The 24,944-nt window shown below is 35.2% G+C and overlaps 1 long non-coding RNA gene across 13 annotated transcripts in view; it reads left to right on the plus strand.

Annotated features, from left to right (window-relative positions):
- LOC140632342 (uncharacterized) overlaps positions 1-24,944 on the plus strand; it is a 227,227-nt gene that overhangs the window by 146,334 nt on the left and 55,949 nt on the right. For all 13 annotated transcript variants that reach the window (XR_012029869.1, XR_012029870.1, XR_012029867.1 and 10 more), the window contains 5 exons: positions 5,730-5,848; positions 7,852-7,964; positions 16,010-16,060; positions 17,410-17,607; positions 23,539-23,582. This is a non-coding gene — a long non-coding RNA (uncharacterized lncRNA). The remainder of the gene's footprint in view (positions 1-5,729; positions 5,849-7,851; positions 7,965-16,009; positions 16,061-17,409; positions 17,608-23,538; positions 23,583-24,944) is intronic.

A 24,944-nucleotide genomic window follows, 5' to 3' on the forward strand; every position in this document is an offset into this window, starting at 1 on the left:
AAAGATATTTCTCCATTTTCATGTCAAATTCCATCTTTTGGACATTCTGCTCACTCAGTCTCTGCTCATTCTGCCTACTGGTTGGTATGGTGCTTTTAAAACCAGACCAGGGGGTTCTTTCTGCTAGAAAAATTTGAGAATTTGATGTAATAGTAATAATCATTAAAAATTAGTAGCATTATCCTTTACTGAGCCCCTATTAAATCGAAAGCACTTAGCAAGCATTATTACATTTAGTTTCCCCAAGCCTCACAATTAGTAGATGTCTGACTCCAGACCTATGATGATCCCATGGCTTTTTACTTTTTTATTTTTATTTTTTAATTTTTTTAAAAATTTATTTATTTATGATAGTCACACAAAGAGAGAGAGAGGCAGAGACACAGGCAGAGGGAGAAGCAGGCTCCATGCACCGGGAGCCCAACGTGGGATTCGATCCCGGGTCTCCAGGATCGCGCCCTGGGCCAAAGGCAGGCGCTAAACTGCTGCACCACCCAGAGATCCCTTTAAAAAAAAAAAATTTTTTTTTAATCCATGGCTTTTTAAATAATCTTTTAACCTAGTTTGCTTGTCTCTAATTTACATCCCAAAGACATTTCATGATGGTCAAAGCTCAGGACAGAGAGTAGGGCTTTTATAGGTCCTGTCAGGAAAATGTGACTAAGTCATAGTCCCTTGATCCTTTATTTAACAGCTGTTGTCTACTAGGGTTCTATAAGAAAATTAAGGTATATAGAAAATTATTGAGCTATTCATTCCTCAGTTTTCCTAAGAACAGTATGCTTGTACCCTTCTAGATGCAAAGGAAATAAGTTAATTCATTATATATAACATATGTCTTGGGTCATTAGGGCTTAATGCTCTCGTGGAAAGAATCCTGGTTGAGAAACATTGGTAGACTGCCATCTTCCATGAGTTTCTGTCACTTGAACAGTCTTGTTTAAGTTTTAAAAACACACAGGTCTTAGTGCCCATGACATAACATATCTGTGACATTTTGGTATCTAGTTGTCATCCAAGTAACAAGTCTATTTAGGAATAAATTTGTACTTTGACAAATTACCAGTGTGTTGATAATTTCAGTTGGCAAATATGTTAAGAAAGCTTTATTTTATTTCAGCCAGCACAACCTGCATCAAAATGTAGGTTTTATTAGAAATTAAAAAAAAAAAACTCAGTAGAACAGATCAATGAAACTAGGAGTTGGTTATTGAAAGAATTAATAGGATCAATAAACCCCTAGCCAGACTTATCAAAAAGGAAAGAGAAAGGACTCAAATAAATCATAAATGAAAGAGGAGTAATCACAACCAACATCAAAGAAATACAAACAATTATAAGAACATATTATGAACAATTATATGCCAACAAATTAGGCAATCTGGAAGAAATGGATGCATTCCTAGAAACATAAAACCTATCAAAACTGAAACCGGAAGAAATAGAAAATTTGAACAGAAAAGAAAAGAAAGAAAATTTGAACAGACCCATAACCAGCAAAGAAATTGAATCAGTGATCAAAACTTTCCCAACAAACAAGAGTCCAGGGCTGGATGGCTTCCCAGAGGAATTCTATCAAGCACTTAATGAAAAATTACTACCTATTCTTCTGAGACTATCCCACAAAATAAAAATGGAAGGAAAACTTCCAAACTCATTCTATAAGGCCATCATTACTTTGATTCCCAAACCAGACAACGACCCCACTAAAAAGGAGAATGACAGGCTAATATACCTGGTGAACATGGATGCAAAAATTCTCTCCAAGATACTAGCTAATAAAATCCTGCAGTACATTAAAAGATTGTTTACCGTGATCAAGTGGGATTTATTCCTGGGCTACAAGGGTTATTCAGCACCTGTATATCAATCAATGTATTACACCACAATAATAAAAGAAAGGAAAAGAGCCGAATGATCCTCTCAATAGATGCAGAAAAAGTATTTGACAAAATACAACATCTTTTCTTGATTAAACTCTCTGCAGTATAGGGATAGAGGGAACTTACCTCAATATCATAAAAGCCATATATGGAAAACCCAAAGCAAATTTCATCCTCAAACTGAGAGCTTTCCCCCTGAGGTCAGGAACACAGCAGGAATGTCCACTCTCACCAGTGTTGTTCAACATATAGTACTGGAAGTCCTAGACTGAGCAATCAGAAAACAAAAAGAAATAAAAGGCTTCCAAAATTGGCAAAGAAGGAGTCAAACTTTCACTTTTCACAGATAACATGACACTTTATGTTGAAAACTTAAAAGATTCCACCCCAAAATTGCTAGAACTCATACAGGAATTCAGCAAAGTGGCAGGATATAAAAATCAAAGAACAGAAATCAGATGCATTTCTATACACTAGCAATGAGATGGACAGAAGAGAAATTAAGGAATCAATTTCATTTAATTGCACCAAAACCCGTAAGATACCTAGTAATAAACTTAACCAAAGAGGTAAAGGATCTTTACTCTGAAAACTATAGGTTACTTATGAAAGAAATTGAGGAATAAACAAAGAAATGGAAAAATGTTCCATGATCATGGATTGGAAGAACAAATATTGTTAAAATGTTTATGCTACCCAAAGCAGTCTACACATTCAGTATAATCCCTATCAAAATATCATCAACATTTTTCATAGAGCTGGAACAAATAATCCTAAAATTTATATGGAATCAGAAAGGACTCCAAATAGCCAAAGGAGTATTCAGAAAGAAAATCAAAACTAGTGGCATCAGAATTCTGAACTTCAAGCCGAATTACAAATCATCTTGTAATCATCAAGACATTATGGTATTAGTACAAAAACAGACACATAGGTCAAGGAAACAGAACAGAGAATCCAGAAATGGACCCTCAACTTTATGGTCAACTAATTTTCAACAAAGCAGGAAAGAATATCCAGTGGAAAAAGGTCTCTTCAACAAATGGTGTTGGGAAAATTGGACAGCCACATGCAGAAGAATGAAACTGAACTCTTTTCTTACACTATATACGAAAATAAAGCAAAAATGGATGAAAGACCTAAATGTGAGACAGGAATCCATCAAAATCCTGGAGGAGAACATAGGCAGCAACCTCTTTGACCTCAGCCACAGCAACTTCTTGATAAAAACATCTTCAAAGGCAAGGGAAACAGAAGCAAAAATGAACTATTGGGATTTCCTCAAGATAAAAAGCTTCTGCACAGCAAAGGAAACAGCCAACAAAACTGAAAAACAACCTACAGAATGGGAGAAGATATTTGCAAATGCCTTATTAGATAAAGGGCTAATATCCAAAATCTATAAAGAACTTATCAAACTCAACACGCAAAAGACAAAAAATCCAGTAAAGAATGGGCAGAAGGGGATGCCTAGGTGACTCAGAGGTTGAATGTCTGCCTTCACACTCAGGGCGTGATCCCGGGGGGGTCCTGGGATTGAGTCCTGCATTGGGTTCTTTGCGTGGAGCCTGCTTCTCCCTCTGCCTGTGTCTCTGCCTCTCTGTCTGTCTGTCATGAATAAATAAAAATAAAATCTTTAGAAAAAACAGAATGGGCAGAAGATATGAACAGACATTTCTCCGAAGAAGACATACAAATGGCCAACAGACATGAAGAACTGCTCAACATCACTTGCCATCAGGGAAATACAAATCTAAACCACAGTGAGATACTACCTCACACCAGTCAAAATGGCTAAAATTAACAGGTTAGGAAACAATAAATGTTGGCAGGGATGCAGAGAAAAGGGAACTCTTTTTCAGTCTTGATGGGAATACAAGCTGGTGTAGCCACTCTGACAAAGGGTATGGAGGTTCCTCAAAAAGTTGAAAATAGAGCTACCCTATGATCCAGCAATTGCACTGCTAAGTATTTATTCCAAATTTACAAATGTAGTGATCTGAAGGGGAACCTGCACCCCAATGTTTATAGTAGCAATGTCCACAATAGCCAAACTAAGGAAAGAGGCCAGATGTCCATTGAAAGATGAATGGATAAAGAAGGTGTTATATGTGTATATATATATATATTTTTTTTTTTTTGCTTTTTATCAAAGAAATTTATTTGCATGTAAATAAACAGATTCTTTTGTAATGTTTTGGGGGAAAAATCCCAGATTTTGTCTACTTTCAAAAAAAGGAAAAATCCCAAAGTATTTACAGAACGGCCATATGCACAGAAAATCAAATTTGAAAGTTTTTTAGAAAAGACCCTCCCCAACTGCTCCTGATGTACACTTCTAAAACAAAATTTATAAAGCCCAGCTTTTACAGCTGAGCAGGTTTCCCAACCTAGGTTGAGATGGTAGGTAGTTCCTACCCCTCAAAAATCTAATTCAAGGGTATAAGTAAGGGGGCAGAGGGATTGAAAAGAAAAAAAAAAAAAAACGAAAAAGAATAGGAGATTGCCCAGGGATTGTGAAAGGTAAATAATATATATATATATATATATACACACACACACACACAATGGAATACTACTCAACCATCAAAAAAAATGAAATCTTACCATTTGCAACAATGTAAATGGAACTAGAGGGTATTATGCTAAGCAAAATCAGTCAGAGATCTCACTCATACATGAAGTTTAAGAAACAAAACAGAGGATCATAGGGGAAGGGAGGGAAAATAAAAAAGATAAAATCAGAGAGGGAGGCAAACCATAAGAGACTCTATAGGAAACAAACTGAGGGTTGCTGGAGGAGAGATGGGTGGGGGGATGGGATAAGTGGGTGATGGGTATTAAAGAGAGTACTTGATATAATGAGCACTGGGTATTATATGCATTTGATGAGTCACTAAACTCTACCCCTGACACTAATAATACACTCTATGTTAATTAATTAATTTTAATTAATTGATTTTAAATAATAATTTAAAAAAAACCCAAAACCAAAAAAAGAAAATGTAGAATTTCTAAGAAATTACACTGGACCATATCTCTGACATATCTTTTTGGAATTTTTGTCAGAGACTGGGTAGTTAACAGCCATAGTTTATTTATTTGTTTTTTTCCCCCTACTCATAATTTTTTCTCATAGTAGGTTAAGTTTGAATGCTTAAGCTTGAAATGACCTACAAAAAGATATGGGTTTTGATACTGATTTTGCTGTATGAGCCTGTCTGGTGCTCTCTACTATCAGAAGTAGATAAACTTTTTCTGTAAATAGCCAGATAGTGAAGATTTTTGGCTTTACAGGCCATAAATTTCTGTCACACTTACTTAACTTGGCCTTTGCAGTGCAAAAGCAGTCATTGTATGTCAACGACCAAACGTGCTGTGTTCTAATAAGATTTTATTTGCAGAAACAGGTGGTAGATTGGGTTTTCCCCTTGAAGACAGTTTTCTCAGCCCTGCCTGTAGAAGAGACATTAAGAAGTGGAAAATTCTTAATGTAATGCAATTTTCTACAATTTTAATTTTTTCAGAGCACATTGAATTAGAAATAGAGGAGCTAGGCAATTCCCAAGATCAAACACTCAGATTTGATTTTGAAAATATCCCCTTAGTTGTCTTACTGAATGTACCCTCGCAGTCGGGCTCTATCATACACAGTTTATATATGCTATATCTTGAAATCATCTCTTTAGCCCTCTAGATAGGCATTATCATTACTATCCTCCAGGGGCTCAGAGAGATTAAGGAAATTTCACCCATGTCATAGCTGGTTAGTGATAAAATATAAACTTCTACTTAAGTCTGTTGACCTTAAAGCTCTTTGCATAAGAATATTATTTTTCAATATAGCATTGAGAAAGATTGAAATACATGCAGATACCTTATTGTCTTCTTGATGATGCTGGCTTCATGATTTGAGAAAAACTACTCTCAAAAGCAATGGTAATATCAACATCAAAATCTAAAAAGTAAGTAAATGAAAACACCAGCCTATAATCTGCTATAATGAAAAAATAATTAAATTATTTCTGAATGTTCATGAAAACATGAACTGGATTTTATATAGGAGAGTACTCAGTGAACAGAGAGGTTTGCCTCTCTCTTTGCTTATGAAAAGGGGAAATACTTTCATTAAGAAATACGAGGTCTTTATGAGAGGTGCTCTATGGACATTTACTCTCTGCTCCTGGCTGCTTCTAACATTGATGATGCAGCTCTGAGCTGCCTTCGAGATGTAGAATAGCAAATCAGGAGTGCTGCTTTTATTCCCGATGGAGAGCTATTTTAAAAGTTTGGTTTGTGCCAACAGCCCCATTCCTGTCTTAAATTGAACGTGACTGAGAATTTCTCTTTTAAAAATTTTCACTGCTTTTTAGTTTAATTCTGAAAAAACAGGATAATGCCACCTTTTCTTTACAAAAGTCAGCAAATTCTAGTGTTAAAGATCTTTGTAATCTCTCAGACCTGTTAAATAAAGTTCTTTTTTTACTATATATCGTGATGCTCCCTCTCCCCCTGTAACTGAGGTTCCATAAGAACCCCAGGTAAACAAAGGCAAAAACAAAGATCAGACTGGCTTTCATAACTGTGGGAGACTTATTCTGAACTTGATATAACAGGAGATCAGGCTGGTTTTAGGTACAACTCAAAGAAGAAGGGTTTCATGTAGTGTGTAGATGAGCTCCTGTCCATTCTGACAATAGTTCTCAGTCTCCAAATTTTTGTCATCTTTACTCTAATTTCCATAACAACTCATATCCCATGAGCAACTGGAGTTACTTATAAGGAAGCAGTTTCCACTGGTCTCTGATGTTTGCTTTTCAGGGAATCTTTGCTGGTGTTGACTGACAGTTAAATTTTAGCATCCAAGAATTCCAGATTCCCAATGCCTTAAATATTATAATAGTTTGTTTTGTGGTTGTAATCCAGTATCAGTAAATATCAATAAATAGAAACAACCTTGTTTTCTTCGAATGTATATAGGGGATAGGAGAGAAATGCTTTCTTTAGTTTTATCCAGTCCTTAGAAGAAAAATTCTTATTTGTCTTTTTGAGGTAAGAAGTTATTGCAAATGTGGGAAAAGGATTTCTGTAGTACTTTATCGGGGAAAACAATGGTTTTAAAAACCTCACAGTTGATCAATTTATTGGCTAGGACAGAGAGAAAGATGCAAAGTGTGAATATTTAAGTTTTCTGACTTTTTTTTTAAAGGATTTTATTTATTTATTCATGAGAGACATAGAGAGAGAGAGGCAGAGACACAGGCAGAGGGAGAAGCAGGCTCCATGCAGGGAGCCTGATGTGGGACTTGATCTTGGGACTCTAGGATCATGCCCTGAGCCTAAGGCAGATACTTAACCACTGAGCCACCCAGGTGTCCCAGTTTTCTGATTTTTCTCATAAGAATTTCAGTCATTCACTCAGATTCTTTTTCGATATTAACATTAGGACTCATGATATCAACATTCATGGTTTCATCCATTTATCATCTACTTTGCATATTATTTATGTGGAGTGACATGAAATTTAGTGTTCAGGACCTACATGTGATCTTGATTTTATTATGTCATATGCTGTAGTTTTTTACTCTTTAAAACGTCTTGCTCATTTGTCTCCTTTATTCAGTTCAGTTGCCAAACCTCCTCCCAAATCATGATTTGAAATTGACAGAGGACTGATCGAACCATCCCCTATTGTAAGGGATATCAAAAAATGGTAGAAGTTGCTTTATATTCCTATATGTAATTTTAATGCATATTATTTGGAACTGGCATGGATTATATTTCTAGTCACTTTTATCTATCTATCATCTATCTATCTATCTATCTATCTATCTATCTATCTATCTATCATCTATCATCTATCACCTATCATCTTATCTATTCACTTATTTATTTTAGTAGCTTTATTGAAGAAAAATTTACATACCATAAAATTCACTTGTTTAAATGTAAAATTTAATGATTTTAGTCTATTCATAGAGTTGTGCCATCATCATTATAATCCAGTTTTTGAACATTTCTATCAACTCAGAAAGATCCCTTGTGCCTGTTGACAGTTTCTGCTCCCACTTGCAACATCAGGTAATCCTTGATCTGCTATTTCTATAATTTTCTGTTCTGGACATTTCATGTAAGTGACTTATATAATACATGATCTTTTGCATCTTTTGTATAATGTTTTTAAGCATATTGTAGCATTAGCTAGTAGTTTGTTTCTTTTTATTTCAAAGTAGCATTCCATTGAGTGGAATTATAGGCTATACTACAGTTTTTTCATCCATTCTCTACTTAATATGCATTTTTTATAGTTTTTGACTATTATTAATAATACTGCCATGAACATTTGTGTATAAATCTTTATACAGGTATGTTTTCATTTTTCTTAGGTAGGAATACAATTGTTGGGTCATATAGTGAGTTTATTGTTTAAGTTTTTAAGAAACTGTCAAATGTTTTCCAAAGTGTCTGTACTATTTTACATTCCATGCAATACATGACAATTCCAATTACTCCACATACTTGTCAACACTTGTAATTGTCTGCTTTGGAATACACCCATTTTAGTGGGTCTAGAGTGGTATTGTATTATGTTTTTAATTTGCATTTCCCTAATGACTAATAATATTGAACATATTTTCATGTGATTATTAACAATCTGAATGTTTTTTTAAAAAAAAATTTTATGTATTTATTTGAGAGAGACAAGGGAGAGAGAGTATGAGCAGAGAATGGGAGAAGCAGACTCCCTGCTGGGCAGGGGCCCAATACAGGGCTCAATCTCAGGACCCTGAGATCAGGACCTGAGCCGAAGGTAGATACTTAACCTACTGAGCCACTCAGGTGCCCCACTATTTGTATGTCTTTTTTTTTTTTTTTTTATTTGTATGTCTTTAGTGAAATATCTATTCAGATCTTTAGCTCACTTTTAAATTGGTTGTTTACATTTGCAATTTTGAGTTGTTAAAGTTTCTCTTTTTTACTCTTTTAGATAAAAGAGTTTTATCAGATACATAGATATTTTCTCCCAACTGGTGGCTTAATTTTTTTTAAAGATTTATTTATTTATTCATGAGAAGGAGAGAGGCAGAGACATAGGCAGAGAGAGAAGCAGGCTCCTCACAGGAAGCCTGATGTGGGACTCGATCCCAGGACACGGGCTTACGCCCTGAGCCAAAGGCAGACACTCAAGTGCTGAGCCACCCAGGCATCCTGAAGTTTTTTTTTTGTCTTTTAAGATGAAAAGTTTTACATTTTAGGAAATTAAATTAACCAATTTTTCTTTAATCAATCATGCTTTGGTGTTGTATTTAAGAGTACTTGACTGAGACTGATGTTATGATGATTTTCCCTATGCTTTTATATTCATGTTTTAGAATTTTAGGTCTTACATTTAATTAATTAATTAATTTTTGAGAGAGAGTGAGACAGCATGAGAGGACTGAGGGACAGGGATAGAGAGAGAATTCTAAACTAAGCATGGATTACCATGCCAGGCCCAATCTCACAACCCTGAGATCATGATTAGGTCTTACATTTAAATCTATAATCCACTTTGAATTAATTTTTGTGTATGATGTACAGAAAGGGGTCTCAATTCATGATTTTACTTACTGGTATGAAATTGTTCCACTATTATCCTTTCCTACTCTTGACACCTTACTGAAACCAGCTGTCCATAAATGTAAGGATTTGTCTATTGATCTGTATGTCTCCCCTTATGCCTGTATCATACAGTCTTAATTGCTACAGTTTTATTGTATGGATTGAAGTTAGAATTAGTCAGTCCTCCCACTTCCTTTTTTTCCAAATTGTCTTGGTTATTCTGGATCCCTTGTTTATCTATATAAATTTTAGTCAATTTGCTAAGTTCTGCAAAAAATCCTGCTGAAATATTGATAGAGATTGCATTAAAATGAAAGATAAGGAGGTACCTTGGTGGCTCAGTCAATTGAGCATCCAACTCTTTTGATTTTGGTTTAGGGTATGATCTCAGGGTCCTGAGATCCAACCTGTCACCAGGCTCCCTGCTCAGTGAGAAATCTGCTTGAGGATTCTCTCTCTCTTTCTGCTTCCCCACTTTCTCTATAAAATAAATAAATGCATCTAAAAAAAAAAAGAAAAAAAGCTCTAAAGATAAGTTTGGGAAAAATTGCCATCTCAACACTATTGAACTTTTTAATCCATTAATATAGAATGTCCCTCCATTTATTTAGATAATTTTTCTTAGCTATATTTTGTAGCTTTCAGTAAATTAGTCTTGCACTACTTTTGTTAAGTTTATTCCCAAGAATTTTGATGCTATTATGGATGGGATTTTCTTTCTTATTTGCCTTTCTGATTGCTCATTATTGGTGTTTAAAATACAATGAATTATTAAATATTAATCTTGTATTTTGTTAACTTGCTGAGCAGTATTTTTGTAAAGTCCTTAGGATTTTCTATAAGATTTTATTGTATGTAGATGAAAAAGCTTTATAGCTTTATTTCTTCTTTATCTTTTCCTTTCTATTATCATAAATATAATAATAATTATTATTATTTGCTATATTGCACTGGTTACAACCTTCAGTACAATGCTCAGTAGAAGTGATGACAGCAGAACAGTGACAGTCTTGCTTTGTTCCCAAACTTAGGGAAAAAGCAAAGTCTAGTTTGATGTTAGCTGTAGATTTTCTTAGATACTCTTTTAAGTTGAAGAAGATTTCCTTCTTTTCCTGCTTGGTTGAGAGTTTAAATAATGAGTATGTTGAATTTTTGTCAGATGCCTTTTTGATGTTTATTAAGATGATCATGTGTTTTTTTTTTTGTCCTTTAGTCTAATAAACATGTTACAGTAATTGATCTTGAAACATTTTTTTTTTTTTGATCTTGAAATGTTAAGCTAACTGTATATTTCTGGCATGACTCCTACTTGATTATGATATATAATCATCAACATCATCATCATTACTGGATTTGGTTTACTAATATTTTGTGGAGGAATTTTTACATCTATATTCATAAGGGATATTGGTCTGCAACTTATTTTTTGTTGTGTCTTGTTTGGCTTTGGTAATACTTGCCCCATGGAATAAATTATATGGAAAAATTTATGAAAAAATACTAATTTTCTTTTTTCTAGAGTCAGATTTCATCATTAAGTCAATTATTATACATTTCAACTCCGAATTTCCAATTAAAAATTTTGTTTTGAAATTCTCTATTTAATATGTAATTGTCATGATAATTTCCTTTAATTCTTTAAGCTTGGTTCTTTTAGTATTTTGAACAGATTTTGAACATATTTATGATCGTTGTTTTGTAGTCTTTTTCTGCCAAGTCCACTAGCTGGGAACACTCAGAAACAGTTCCAATTGTTTTATTTTTCTTTCTCTCCCCAGTAGGAATCAAACTTTTCTACTTCTTTTCATATCTCATTTTTTTTATTGTTGAAAACTGGACATTTTTGATACACTGTAGAAATTCTGGATTCTGATTTATTCCCTTGTTTTTTGTTTTTGTTTTGTTTTGTTTTTGCTATTTTGTTTCTTTGCTTAGTAAGTTGCCTGGACTAATTCTGTGAAGTCTACCTCTCCTTTGATCTGTAGCCACTGATGTCTCCTCGGTGTTTTTGTTGTTTTTTTCTTAATTCTTGTTTTTATTTTAAAATCTGATTTTCTAGAGGTCATCTTTGAGTCAGCATGACTTGATATTCAGCCAATGATTGGTTAGAGGCTGTATTTGTAGGGGAGGAGGAAAATTTTTTCCTCTTTTCCTCTTAGGTTCTTGGCTGGGATTCTGGAATAAAAGATTATTGAGGCAAAAACAAATAGAAGTTTGTTAACCTGCGTATATATGAGGAACTCAGGGAAGAATGACTTAAAGAGGTGGCTTAGAATTCAGGTTTATGTAGCATATTCAACAAAGAACAATAAATTTGTAAAGAAATTACAGGACAAAGGAAAGCCATTTTAGGCTCCTGAGACCAGCAAACTATGGGAAGGTAAAATAGGTGAAAAACTACTGGTAGATAAAGGCTATCAGGGTGATACAATCTATGGTTGTCCCTAGTGATTAGCTTTTGTTCTTCCTGTGGGAAAGGGGAGCAGGAACACCTTGAAAATGTATGTCCTGCTTTTAGGCAAATAGGGAGAAGGCAGGGAACTTTTCTTGTATCTGCTTCTCAAATGCCTTCAGCTCAAAATAATCCTTGTGCTAAAGTAACATTTTGGTGTGACATACTTTGATGTCCTTCATGTTCAAAGATCACAAGCCAATAACATTTTCACCCTTTGCCAGTGGATATATGTGTGGTTTGGGGAATGCATTCAGTGTTCCATCAGTTTACAAGTCTTCCCTGACTTTACTTACTATTCTGCCCTCTTGTTTCAGCTCTACCTGGATGTATGGCTTCATTATCAGCCAGGGGTATGCAGATTGCTTCCTAGTCTCACTTTGTACTAGTGTGCATCCTCTCACTCTACCAGTGGGATATGTGATCTCTTATCAAGGCATATGCATATCCTATATGCATATGTATGTCTCATTCTCTGGATCCCCTTGTTAAATTTCTAGTTAGTTACTAGATCCAACCATAATCACCTTAGGCTAGCTGTGACCTTGGTCTTTCCCATTTTTTTTAACATCAGGATGGCTACTTTTTCTGACAGTGCCCAGGAGCATGGGCTCTCTTTGACCTTTCCTCCAAATCAAGACATCCCTTTCAAGAATAAAACTGCTAGTTTTCACAGCCCGCCTCACTACAGTAGAACTAGGAAACTGATGGTGCTGGTGGGGATTTGGAAGCAGCTCCAGGCTAAAACAACATGACTCCCAATATTATTACTCAAAATTTAGGATTTTTCTCCTCAAATAAGCATTTCTCAATTTGTTGTATACCTTTGGTTCATTTACAGTGAAATTGTATCTTTAGTCCATTTCAAAATTCTGGAATGTTAGTTTTTTACCATTTTGTTCCATTTTATCATTGCTTTTTTGAGAAGATCTGTTGAATTCCTTATTCTAGCTTTTCAAACATCCTACTCAAGTCACTTTTTAGTAGTTGTTCTCAGGGCCATAAAGATAAGGTTACAGGCAGCCTGGGTGGCTCAGCAGTTTAGCGCTGCCTTCAGCCTAGGGTGTGCTCCTGAATTCCTGGGATCGAGTCCCACATCAGGCTCCCTGCATGGAGCCTGCTTCTCCCTCTGCCTATGTCTCTGCCTCTCTCTCTCTCTCTCTTTCTCTCTCTCTCTGTCTCTCATGAATAAATAAATAATTTTGCTTATAAAAAAGATAAGGTTACGAGGCTGTTTAAGATTTTTTGAAAATTTTTGTTTAAAAATTTTTAAAAATAGATTTTATTTATTTATTTATTTATTTATTTATTTATTTGAGAGAGAGAGAGAGAGAGAGAGAGAGAACAAGCAGGGGGAGTGGCAGGCAGAAGGAGAAGGAGAAGCACACTCCTTGCTAAGCAGGGACCCTCATGCTGGACTTGATCTCAGGACCCTGGGATCATGACCTGAGCTGAAGGCAGACACTTAACTGACTGAGCCACCCAGGCATCCTTGAAAATTTTTATAATTAAACCCAACTGGTTTGTTGATTTTTCTAGGCATATGGCACATATTGCCTACTAATAATTATCTTCTCTTTGTTTAGAATTTGCTTATAACTATTCAGTTTAGTTGTAGGGTATGATGACATTTCATTTAATATTTTCCTTATCAACTGCTAATTGAGTAACCTTACATTGGTTAGTAAAGTGAATATTTTCATTGAATTCTAGGATTTAGTTCTCTTTCTGACTTCCATCTTCATGATTCTTTGTAGATAGTGATGTGCTGTCTTTGTGGAACATGGAGAATTATTAAGTGAAAATTCTCTGAAGCACTCTTTCCTCTTCTGCTCCTCCATTCATCTCTGTGGTTAATGGCTTTCCTGAGTCTCCCTTCTCAAGGACATCTTTTCAAACAGTTTCAGGACCCAATCTAGATTATTTGTGTTCAGTCCTGCCTCTTACATCTTTTTTTTCCTCTTATTTATAATTGTCTCTTTGTAGTGGAGAGACCTAATCTTGCCTTAAACAATAACTTTTAAACCTTTAAAAATCTCTCAAGTGGAATGGTAGAAGTTCAGGCCTAGAAAATATGATTTGGTTCTAATTCTCCTCACTTGTAAAATGAAGAGGTTGAGCTAGTTCAATTCTAAGCTTGCCTCTGGCCCCATTGCTCTGTGATTCTGTGGATTTGAATTCCCACATCAATTGTGAAATATGCCTATTTAATAAATTTGGTCTTATGCATTAAAACCCAATTAACATATATGTGCAATAATAAGAAAGCTAGGTATGTGTTAATTAATTGCTCATTTAATAAAATTGTCCTGGGATTTGAGGTGAAATTTAAAGATTGAAATAAACTTTCTTCCTTTTCATGCCGTGTTCTCAAACACGGACTATCTTTTGGAGGTGATTAGGGCCCAGCAGTTCCCTCCTTTGCAGATGAGGAAAGCATTGAGAAGTTAATAGACTGGCAGGCAAGGTCACAGAGGAGGTTACTGTGAGAGCCAGAAATGAGATTTCAAACTCTAAATAGCCTTCCATTCCTTGCTCATCCATAAGCCTTTACTGATGCCTTCTCCTCCTTCTGTTTTTAGAAACCCATTTAGCCCATTTTGAGCTGTGCTAATTATTCAGTGTGTATTAAATATCAATGTGAATATTGAGACTGAAAAATTTGCCACACATTTATTGCATCTACACACTCTGAGCACATGCTTGGTTTGTAAATGAGTCACCAGATTACTATGTAACAATACATTGATACTTACATTAAATAGTTGGTATTCTATAAATTTATGCTAATTTTTATTTGAAATATTTCAAAGCAAATATGGCCCTTTGTTACTCCCTGTTAGTGAAAATACTTTTTTTAAAATCATCTCTTTTTAACTCTCTACTTCCTTTTGGTTGAGATTTAGAATTAATCTTGGCTCCTTTGCCTCACCCAAATAATAAAAAATACCTTTTACTGAACATCTACTATCTGGCCGGCTCCATGCTATGTGCTTTACACATAGAAGATATCTAATTCTTGAAACAATCCTGGAAACTAGAACTTGCATTGCAGATGGAAAGACTGGCTTAGAGAGATGGCTTAGGCAGTCACTGCTGGTAGGTGGTAGGAACAGTTTTCACAGACAGAGCTCTGGCTTTAAAAATCACATCCTTTTCATTACTCCACATATATCTTCCCTGCCCACAACTCCTATTGGCTCCTTGAAGGCATATTTGTGGATGTTGGCTATTTTATTTTATTTGTTTTTTTGGTTGGTTCTGTGTCTGTTTTATGTTTAGGTTTTTTTTTAGAACTTTTTCCCCCATACCCTGCAATCCTGAAAATGTTCTTAATTATTGGCCCTGAGTTTCCTGCCAAAAGCATGGGCATATAAACCCAAATAGGATGGCACAATCAAGAGGCTGACATAGATATTCAGAGACACTCTTTTTGCTGAATTTGTAGGCTCTGAGGACCACATACATTCTCTCTACCTTTATACAGAGAGGGTTATCTGGGAGAGCAGAGATTAGGAAAAGAGTGAGAGACCTGATAACACTGTATGAACCCCTCAACCGTCTATGCCTGCCTGAGACTAGTCCATCCATCTATAACTTCCAGGTTAAGCATAACAATATATTCCTGCTTTTGTTTAAACCAGCTCCAGTTGATTATTGATACTTGCAAGTAAACAATCCTAGTTGAGGATTACTGTGATAGGACTTGAACAGTATTGTGGAGCTTGTCAGTGATAACTTTATCCCATGTAATACTGACTATTTGGTGGTTACCTGGCTGTTCCAGGTGACCAGCCCAAACTCCTCACCCTGAAACCCCAGTGAAGGCAACCATTTGCCTCTTCACTCAGGTATGTAAAATTCATGCTGACTAGGTAGAGATGCCCACTCATCTTCTACAGTTGGGAAGGGAAGTCTAGGGGGAAAAGATGCAAATGACTTAAAAATGATAAGTGCTTCCTAAGGTTGCATTTAATTTGGTATGCTGAAGCTTCTGTTCTTAGTGCTGAATATTCATGTTTAGTGAGGAGTCCCAGAGGCTTCACAACAGTGTCATTTTCTACAATTTTAGAGTGAAGAGAAATGTGCCTGTTGCTGATAATGTACCTGAAGAGTGATGAAGGTGAGCTGTGGACTCTTTATTAACCATTTACGTTCTGACAAGTCATTATAAAAAGCTCACAATTCAGAAAATACTAAGAGCACCATAAGAACTTTTGCTTAATTCTTGGCAAACTTGTTTTTAAAGGAGGATATGTGGTAGGCAAAAAGACATAAGTAACTTATCTTTTAATAAACCGTGGTTAAACTCACTGTGAGATGCGTGCATTATTTCAAAGTTATTAACTCTTGACTCAGTTTAAATTGCCATAAATTACATCTGCACCAATGACCTAGCCACCCTCTTCCCTCAGTAGTGCAAAATGTCATGGGATGATAACAGGGTTAGAAGTAAGTTGAAGCCAGAATGAAATCTTTATTCATGCAGGTCGATAGGATTTCTTATCACTACTCTCTGTTAAAATGCAAAGACTTGCTATCTTTTTACTTGCCAGCATTTTCCATCATGCTATAGGGAGATTTCTTAATAAATACTATTCTGAGGCATTTGCCTTCAGGGAAGCAGAGTAACAGAAGACAGTGAAATGTGGTTAGGTTAGAAAAACAGAAGCCGACTTCTTACCTGAAACAGTTAGGAACAATGGGTGATAAGTTAATTGAAAAAGTCATTTAGAGAGGGAATCATAAAAAATGAAAGATTCATGTACACTTAAATATTTTATTTTAATGTAAAACATTTAAATATATATTCATATACTGATTTCATCAACATAATCTGAGGCCTTTCTTTGAGGGAAGCTCCACTGCTTGGAGTTCTGTATCTGTTTTCTTGATTAAACTGCACCCATAAAGCTGTATCTCTTATATTCTGTTTTCAGGTTCTGCTTCTTTAGAAAGCATCAGAATTTAAAAATATTTATGAGGCTGCCTATTTCCAGGTTCCATCTGGATTTTTATGATTCCCTCATTTCATTCACACTAATTCAGTAGTAATTTTGATAGTGGTCCTATTTAGAATATCTTTTCTATTTTCTGTCCTATTTAGAACATTTTACTTAATTTTCATAGTTTTCATTCTACTCATATTTCAGTGGTTTACAATATAGTTCATTGACTATTTTAATTACCTTGATAACTTTAGCTGGTATGGGATGGGAACAAATACAACTGACTCCTGATAAAGGTACAGCCCAACTAGTGAACCCATAATTGGGTAAAGGGCTAGGAAGATGCTTGTAAGTCTATCATGCCCTATTAGTTTGGTGAGTTTATCAGAGGGAAGGGCACAGGGCTGTTAATCTAGTGAATAGCTTAAATGAAGGTTAATTAGAGACTTTCTACAGTAAAATGTTTTCAGAGAAGGAACTGGAAGGGACCTTGTACTCAACAGACTTTTTTTTTTCTTTTTAGGTTGCTGATCTTTACCTCAGTGAGCAAGGGAAAAAAACCCACATGAAACTTGAGCCTCATTAAAAGTAGACTTTTTTTTCTGTGTATGTGTTTTCAGTGAATAACCAATTAGAGGTGAACTCAGGCTTCCAATGTAGCCACCAGGAGTGAGAAGAAAAGGTGATAGGTGGATCCCTGCTGTGGCTGAAAGAAGCGCAGGTAAGACTAACCAGAGTGGGACTGCTGGGATACACACTTATTTAAATTCTGCTTTGAGACCTGACTCAATCCCAAAGATAATCTCCAGTGAACTTGTTATCTCACAAATGTCACTGGCTTATTCCCTGTGGCGTTATAAGGAGGAATGTCAAAGTGATAAACTGGAAAGTGCATGCTGCCCTTGACCGGCTGCTGTAAACATATGTCTAGCTTTCTCTTTATCAAAATCCCATAGCACTTGTTTGCACTCAAGTTCTATTCTCGTATCCTAGTAAGGGAACCTAAAAAATGACAGGATCGCAATTATAAATGTTTGGTAGTTGGGGTAGGCTATAGGTCTTTGGTCATAAGTGCCATCTTTTTCCAACTAAACTATGTTGCCATTAACATTTATAAAAACCAGTTTGTAATGCGTTGCTGATTAATGGGGGAGCAATACATTTATACCTTTTAATGAAAAATATTGCTGCATGTGCTTGGGCCTACAGAATTATTGAATATGTCATCTACTGAATATCTACAGGCTATAACCTTATTGGAGATGTAGAGTAGAAGGCAAGAGGGAAAGGAATTATGTTCACATTTTGGTAGATACTAAGCAGTATCTTGCTCCTACTCTGTGTGCCATGGGTGAACAATCATCAGGGCTTATTGCAATGGATGTTACAAGCCACTGTCAGTATTCGTACCACAAATGAACAGTCAAAAGCATTTCCATTTATCCTGCTTTCTGAATGTTGCCTTAATAGGAACATGAATCATAAATAATGAAAACTAAGCCATGCAATTCTCAAGAGCTGTGGGACTGAGTTCCTAATGGGGAAGGCAGATTCCAGAATAACAGACTTTGTTCTGATGTGTGATCAATGCTGAGAATTCTGCACCCTCCACCCACTCCCCAACCACAAACAGGACATGAGGAGTGAAGAAAGGGGGTCTGAACTCAAAAGAAATGTTTCTAGAGTTAATGAAAGGCTTTTTTGACTTATGCTATTAATTTTGCATGTATAGTATTAGATGACATTATGGGGACAGAACTGTTTTCTATTAATATGGATAAGAAAATTAGATACTTTTTAAAGCTTTTTTTCCAAAGGCTTCTTGACTTATTTCCCTCCTTGCTTTCTTTTGAATTCTAGCTCTGACTCACCTGTGAAATTTCCAGTTAGGAAAGAAGTGAGAAAAGCTAGATTTGGTCCCATAGGTAGAAAACTATGGTTAGAAACATTTATGTGTTTATATTACGATATTTTACATGTGGAATTATGAATCTGGTAATTTTAGTGGGCATAATTATAATTTCCAGTTATTTCTACTGAAGTTCCATATGACACAGTTATGTAATAATGCTAAAGTGTCCTTTTATGATATCTATGGAGATTAATAAAAATACATTGGTTAATGTCACAAAATCTACTGTACTGTGCACTTGGACTTTAGTATCACAATGTGATTGTGGGCATGTATATAAAAGAAGACATATTCTTATTTAGGTAAATGCAAGTGTTATTGTAGCCACTAAAAAGATTATTATAAATCTTTGTATGATGCCTTTGGTGAAAGATAAAAATTGTGTCCTAAATAATTAAAGATATATTAATGATTCATACACGTTAGATCACTTGAAAAGCTCAACTTGTCCTTTAAGACACCATCTCTGCTGATTGCCAGGTGCTTTCATTTCTTTAAGCTATTTCCTGTGCTTTTCCAATGCCATATACCTTGTGCAGATTTGTGTATTTATTAATGACTCATCAAGTAATGTATAAAAGGTAACAATATTGAATATTGCATAATGACATTTCTTCTTTTCAGAGCTAAGTAGTTTATATTCTCAGCTGTGGTGAAGGATAGATGACTATATGATAGGTAAAGTTTAGGTTCGATTTATAAGAGCTTTCAATATTTGGAGTTAAACATTTTAATTTTGTACTGTAAAAATGAAACATTAGTCTGCTTTTTGGGTGACTCTGGGTCTGCTAATTTGGAAAGAGACAGAAGCAATAAAACACTTACATCAGAGGCAGAAAAGTGACAGATTCCCAACAACCTGTAAAATAATTGTAGGCTTTGGTTCAGCCATAACTTTTGGATCCCATATGAAAAGTGTTTGGTTCTATATGTAAATATGAAATATCTTCAAATAGAGCAAAGATGTTTTTGCATTTAGAGGTGCTGTTCTTAAGCTACTGAATATTGAAAATATGCTGGATATACTTGTGGTCTATGGAAAAAATCAGCTTAAAGTTTAAGATTGTGTAGTTTCGTTTTTTTTTTTTTTTTTTTTTTTTTTTTCTGCTAGCTCATCAGAATGAGAAATGTAAACCTCATTTGTTCTCAAGGGCTTAGCAGCCAATCTTGTTCAACTTTTCCTATATCGTTGATTAATTTTGGACGTTGATCAAATCTGACCCTGATCCAAGAAGTGATGCTTCAGCATTCCAGGGGCTTTGGCCTAAAGTGGCATAGCAGGCAAAGCTAATCACCTTTTGAATCTAATCCAGTTATGAACCATTTCAGTGTATTATATGTTTCTATAGGCTTTTAAAATATTGTTTTAATACCAAATTTACCATGACCCAGGGACTCTTCAGTCATATTATATAAGAAAGTTGAAAAAATATATTATCATTGACTAAGTCAGGCCACAGTTGGTTGCCTCATCCTGTACCTAGGACCAACTGTAGTCAGAATGAAATGATATTTTATTGTTATGTTGTTGTCAGTTGTATGGATTTCATGAAAAATAGTAAGAGTAATATACCCCAGGGGAAGAAGGCTTTTAATCTTGCTCCTTCCTTCATTCATTACTAGGAAACATTTGGAGGCAAGATAGTTTTGATTGACTGAATCTGAATATTACTTTCTTTGTAGTTTCTTTCCAGCTAATTGAGTTAGAATACCTCTGTAAAACTATACTCATTCCGAATTTGAATTCAATTAAAATTCTCTAATAAAGGCCATTGGTGGAAAAATAGAATAATGCCTCATATGTCTTTGAGGGATTTTTGAGGTCTGGTATGGGGTACCATTCGATGCTACCGCATGGATGAGCCCAAATCACTGATATCCACTTATCTTGCCTTCCTTCCTGCTATTATGTAAAACTAGGTGTTTTCCCACTTAAGACCAATACTTTCCTGGTCCCCATTTTCCTGTGCCTTTTCAGAAATTCTAGCAGTTCTTGTAACTTCTTGTGATCAATTTTCCCACTATGATTTTTCATTAGTATAATGGTATGATGGAATATTATCCACTATAAAAGAAATCTCGTGCATTTACTTCCTCCTCTAGCTCCTATCCCATTCCTTAACTTTTCTATAACAAAAGTTCCAGAAAAACAATCTATTATCACCTGTAATCAACCTCTCTCCTCCCATTCTTTTCTTGGCATTTCTCCTCTCATTCCATTAAAATTTTGTCAGAATCATCAGTGACTTTGCTTTTGCTCATCTAATGACCAATCCCTAAGTTCCTATCTTTCTTCCCCTTCAGATCATTTGACACAGGTGCTTATTTTCTAATTTCTCAATTTAGCTTTAGGGATACTATTCTTCCTTGATTCTTCTTCTATGTCACTGGGTACTTTTTCTGTCTTCAAATAGCTTCTTCTCATCTTCCTAACTTCTTTTGGATGTCTCAGGGCTATATCCATAGACCATGCTTTTTTTTTTTTTTTCCCCCACAGCCTCTCACTTTGTGATTTTTTTCAGATCTCATGGCTTTAATACCTTCTAGATATTAACAGTTCCAAAATTTCTGTCTCCAACCTTGACCTTCTTCCCTGAACTCCAAACTTGTAGATTCAAATGCCTACTTGTAATTTCCATTTCTTTTTATTGTGAACTTCTCAAACTTAATAGTAGTGTATGTCTGAAACTGCACTCCAATTTCTGCCCTTTGTTCCCCAACATTGCTATTCAATAAAAGGAAACTCTTTTCTTCCAGTTGTTCAGACAAAAGTTAAAAAAAAAGAAAAAAGAAGCAAAACTAAAGAACAAAAATAAAAACCATAGAGTTGTCCATCACTCTATTTTTCCCAAAGCCCATTTCTAATCTTTCAGGAAATCCTGTTGGCTGTACTATCAACAGACATACGGAATTAATCTATTTGTTATGATTTTCATTAAGATCACCTTAGTTCAACCTGCCTGAATAGCCTGTTAAAAGTGAAAAATTTCAGATTTTTTGCTTAATCACGGCAGCATTCAAATAGCTGGTGGAACAATGTTTGCTGCATAGTAAATGCTCAATAATTATTAGTTGAATTAAGGATTGCATAGAGATTCACTCCTCACTCTTCAGGGGTGAATTGTATGATTTTATTTCCCTTTTTACTAATGCATTTCTTACTGTGCAACACTTGGTGAAAGGCAAGCACGTAGAAAAATAGGTTGTCTTTCAGGTTTTTTTTTGTTTATTAGTTAATTAAAGTGATGACTGTCATGGTTAATAAATTAAGCCTATTTACTACAGTCTCACAGAACAATATTCCTCAAACTTCAGCCATTTGAGTTATATCTCCACCCTTTTTTACATATTATTTTTGCTCAAATTAACCTCATATATAATGAATAGAAGGTAAATATAAAAATAAATTCTGAGGAATTCTTGGTGTCTTATGGAACAAAATGATTTTCATGGACTTCTTCTTTTTAAATTTAGTTTTTTTGTAGATAATTTTATCCCTGCTACTTAAAGAGTGCCTTGAAATTAGATTTCAGGTCACATCTTTAAGATAAACATACCACATTATTCCATTTCATATAATGCTCTACCTAAAATAGTCTCTAGACCTACCATGGACTTGTTCTATGCTTTGAGTTATAGTGTCTCAGAAGAAAACAGAAAATATACCAGAAAAACTAAAACACATCACTTAAGGCTTATTTCCTGCCCTCTAGAGGCTTACAAATCTGGTTTATGGGGTTAGATAATGAACATATGAACTAAGAGTCAATGGGATGTGAACTAGTACTTCTTAAATTTAGAGGATTACCACAATTATCCTAGTAGCTCGTTAAAAATGGAAATTTCCAGATTTCTTTTAGGGACTGATTTAGGAAGTCTGAAGTAAAATCTGGGAAGTCAAATGTTTAACAAGCTAATCAGATGATTCTGATGGGCAATGAGCTGTTGTACCCCTACTTCGGATAATAAAGGAACTAGAACTAGAGCAGGGCTATCTTTCCTTGGAATGAGATTGTCAGGTGTTGAAAATTCCATTGGGTTTTGAATAATATAGGTCAAGTTCAAGTAGACAAACAGGTTGGAGTGGGGAAGAGCAAATTTATGTTATGGTATAATCCAATATGTAATAGTTACAGTGCTCTCCTCTCTAAGTAACAATACACAACTAAAATAATCTGAAGTCCTAGGATATTTAACAAGGATTCTGGATGTGGGGCGGATTTTAGGCTTAGCTAATTTAGTAGGTCAATGATGCCATCAAAGGTTGACAATTTTCTAGACAGTAACGAACAACCTTTTTTTGTGCTTTGACTTTTCATTGTTAGGATTATTGCATCATGATTGCTACATGGCTACTGTAGCTCTAGACATCATGTCCTCCCACAACATCATCCATGAAATATATACATATATAAGAAGAAATATGGGAAGTTTTTCCTTATATATCTTTTGATTAGGAAGGAAAACTGTTCCCAAAGCCTCTTAGCAGAATTCCCCAGATTGTGTCACATGCCCAAGTCTGAACTTCAAAGTGTCTGATAAACTGAGTATCTGATGCTTTGGGCTTTTATAATGCAAGGCAGACTGCCAGGAAATAAGAAAACAGGACTAATTCCTGGTAGATGGGCAACCAGAAGAGCCGGAACAAAAATGGTGAATACCTAGTATAAAAGTAGAGGAGTGTGCATTTTTAATTTAAATTTGTAAACACTGTTTTCCCTTTCAACCCTTCTTTCCAAGACAAAGGCTTTCTCTGGCTCTCAGGACTATGGTGGAACATTTTTGTGAGTAAAATAATAAAGATAAGAATGTGTTAACCTTAAATAAGTTTTACTATTCTTTTTTTTCTATGCCTATTTGGAAGTGTCATAGAATTAGGATTTTTGATGATATATGTAAGATCTTGTTCATAAGTGATCACTAAAAATAAAAATTTTTTAAAGTAGTCTCCACTCCCAGCATGTAGCCCAGTGTGGGGCTCAAATTCACAATCCTGAGATCAAGACTTGAGCTGAGTGAGATCAAGAGTTGGATGTTTAACTGACTAAGCCACTTTGGCTCCCCTGATTATTTTTTGAAATAAGCTTTTAACCTTAGAATAGTTTCAGGTTTACAGCAGATTTGTGAAAACAGTATAGAGAGTTCCCTTATATCCTACACTCAATTTCCTCTGTTATTAATATCTAAGTATCATACATTTGTCACAATTTATAGATTAATACTGATACATTAATATTAACTAAAGTCTATACTTTATTCAGATTTTTTGTCTTAACCTAATGTCTTTTTTTTTTTTTTTTTTTTTTTTTTGCTATTGTACCAGGGTCCCACCCAGCATACCACATTAATTGTTATGTCTCCTTGGGTACCTTTGGCCATTAAAGTTTCTCAGACTTTCCTTGTTTTTAGTGTTTTTGATAGCTTTAAGGAGTGCTAGTCAAGTACATTGTAGAAATCCTTCAGTTGGGATTTGTCTGATGTTTTGCTCAGACAAATGATGGCCTGGAGAAATGTGTTCCTGGGAGAAAGAACACAGAGGTAAAGTTTGATTCTCATCACATCATATCAAGGGAACACACTACCAACATGAGTTATCACTATTGATATTTACCTTGATCACCTGGCAGAGTCAGTGTTTATCAGGTTTCTCCACTGTAAAATTATCCTTTTTCCCTCTTGTCATACTCCGCTCTTTGGGAAACAGCCACTCCGAATAGCTTACAGAGTGGGGAGTTATTGTTCATCTCCTTGAGGGAGCAATATTCTTTTTTTTTTTTGGGGGGGAGCAATATTCATATAAACTGTGTAGAATTCTGAACAGATTATTCTCTTCTCCCCCATTTGTTTATTTAATCATTTATTAATATCAGTGTGGACTGGTGAATATGCATTTTATACTTTGGGTTATAATCCAATATTACTTTAGTTTGCTCAGATTATTGCATCTTTGGGCACTGGGAGCTCTTTCAGTTGGTCCTGTTTTCTTGGACATGCTTCCATGTGTGTGTATGTGTGTGCATATGTAGCACTTGTTTTCTGGCACTATATGATTCTCTAGGCTCATCTTATATGTTTCCTGCCATATCCCTAGATTCGTGCCATTTCTCTGGTTCCTGTCATTGAGAATGGTGTTAGGAGCCAAGATC

This window comes from Canis lupus, chromosome 4 (genome assembly GCF_048164855.1).
Source record: "Canis lupus baileyi chromosome 4, mCanLup2.hap1, whole genome shotgun sequence".
In the NCBI taxonomy this organism is placed as follows: domain Eukaryota; kingdom Metazoa; phylum Chordata; class Mammalia; order Carnivora; family Canidae; genus Canis; species Canis lupus.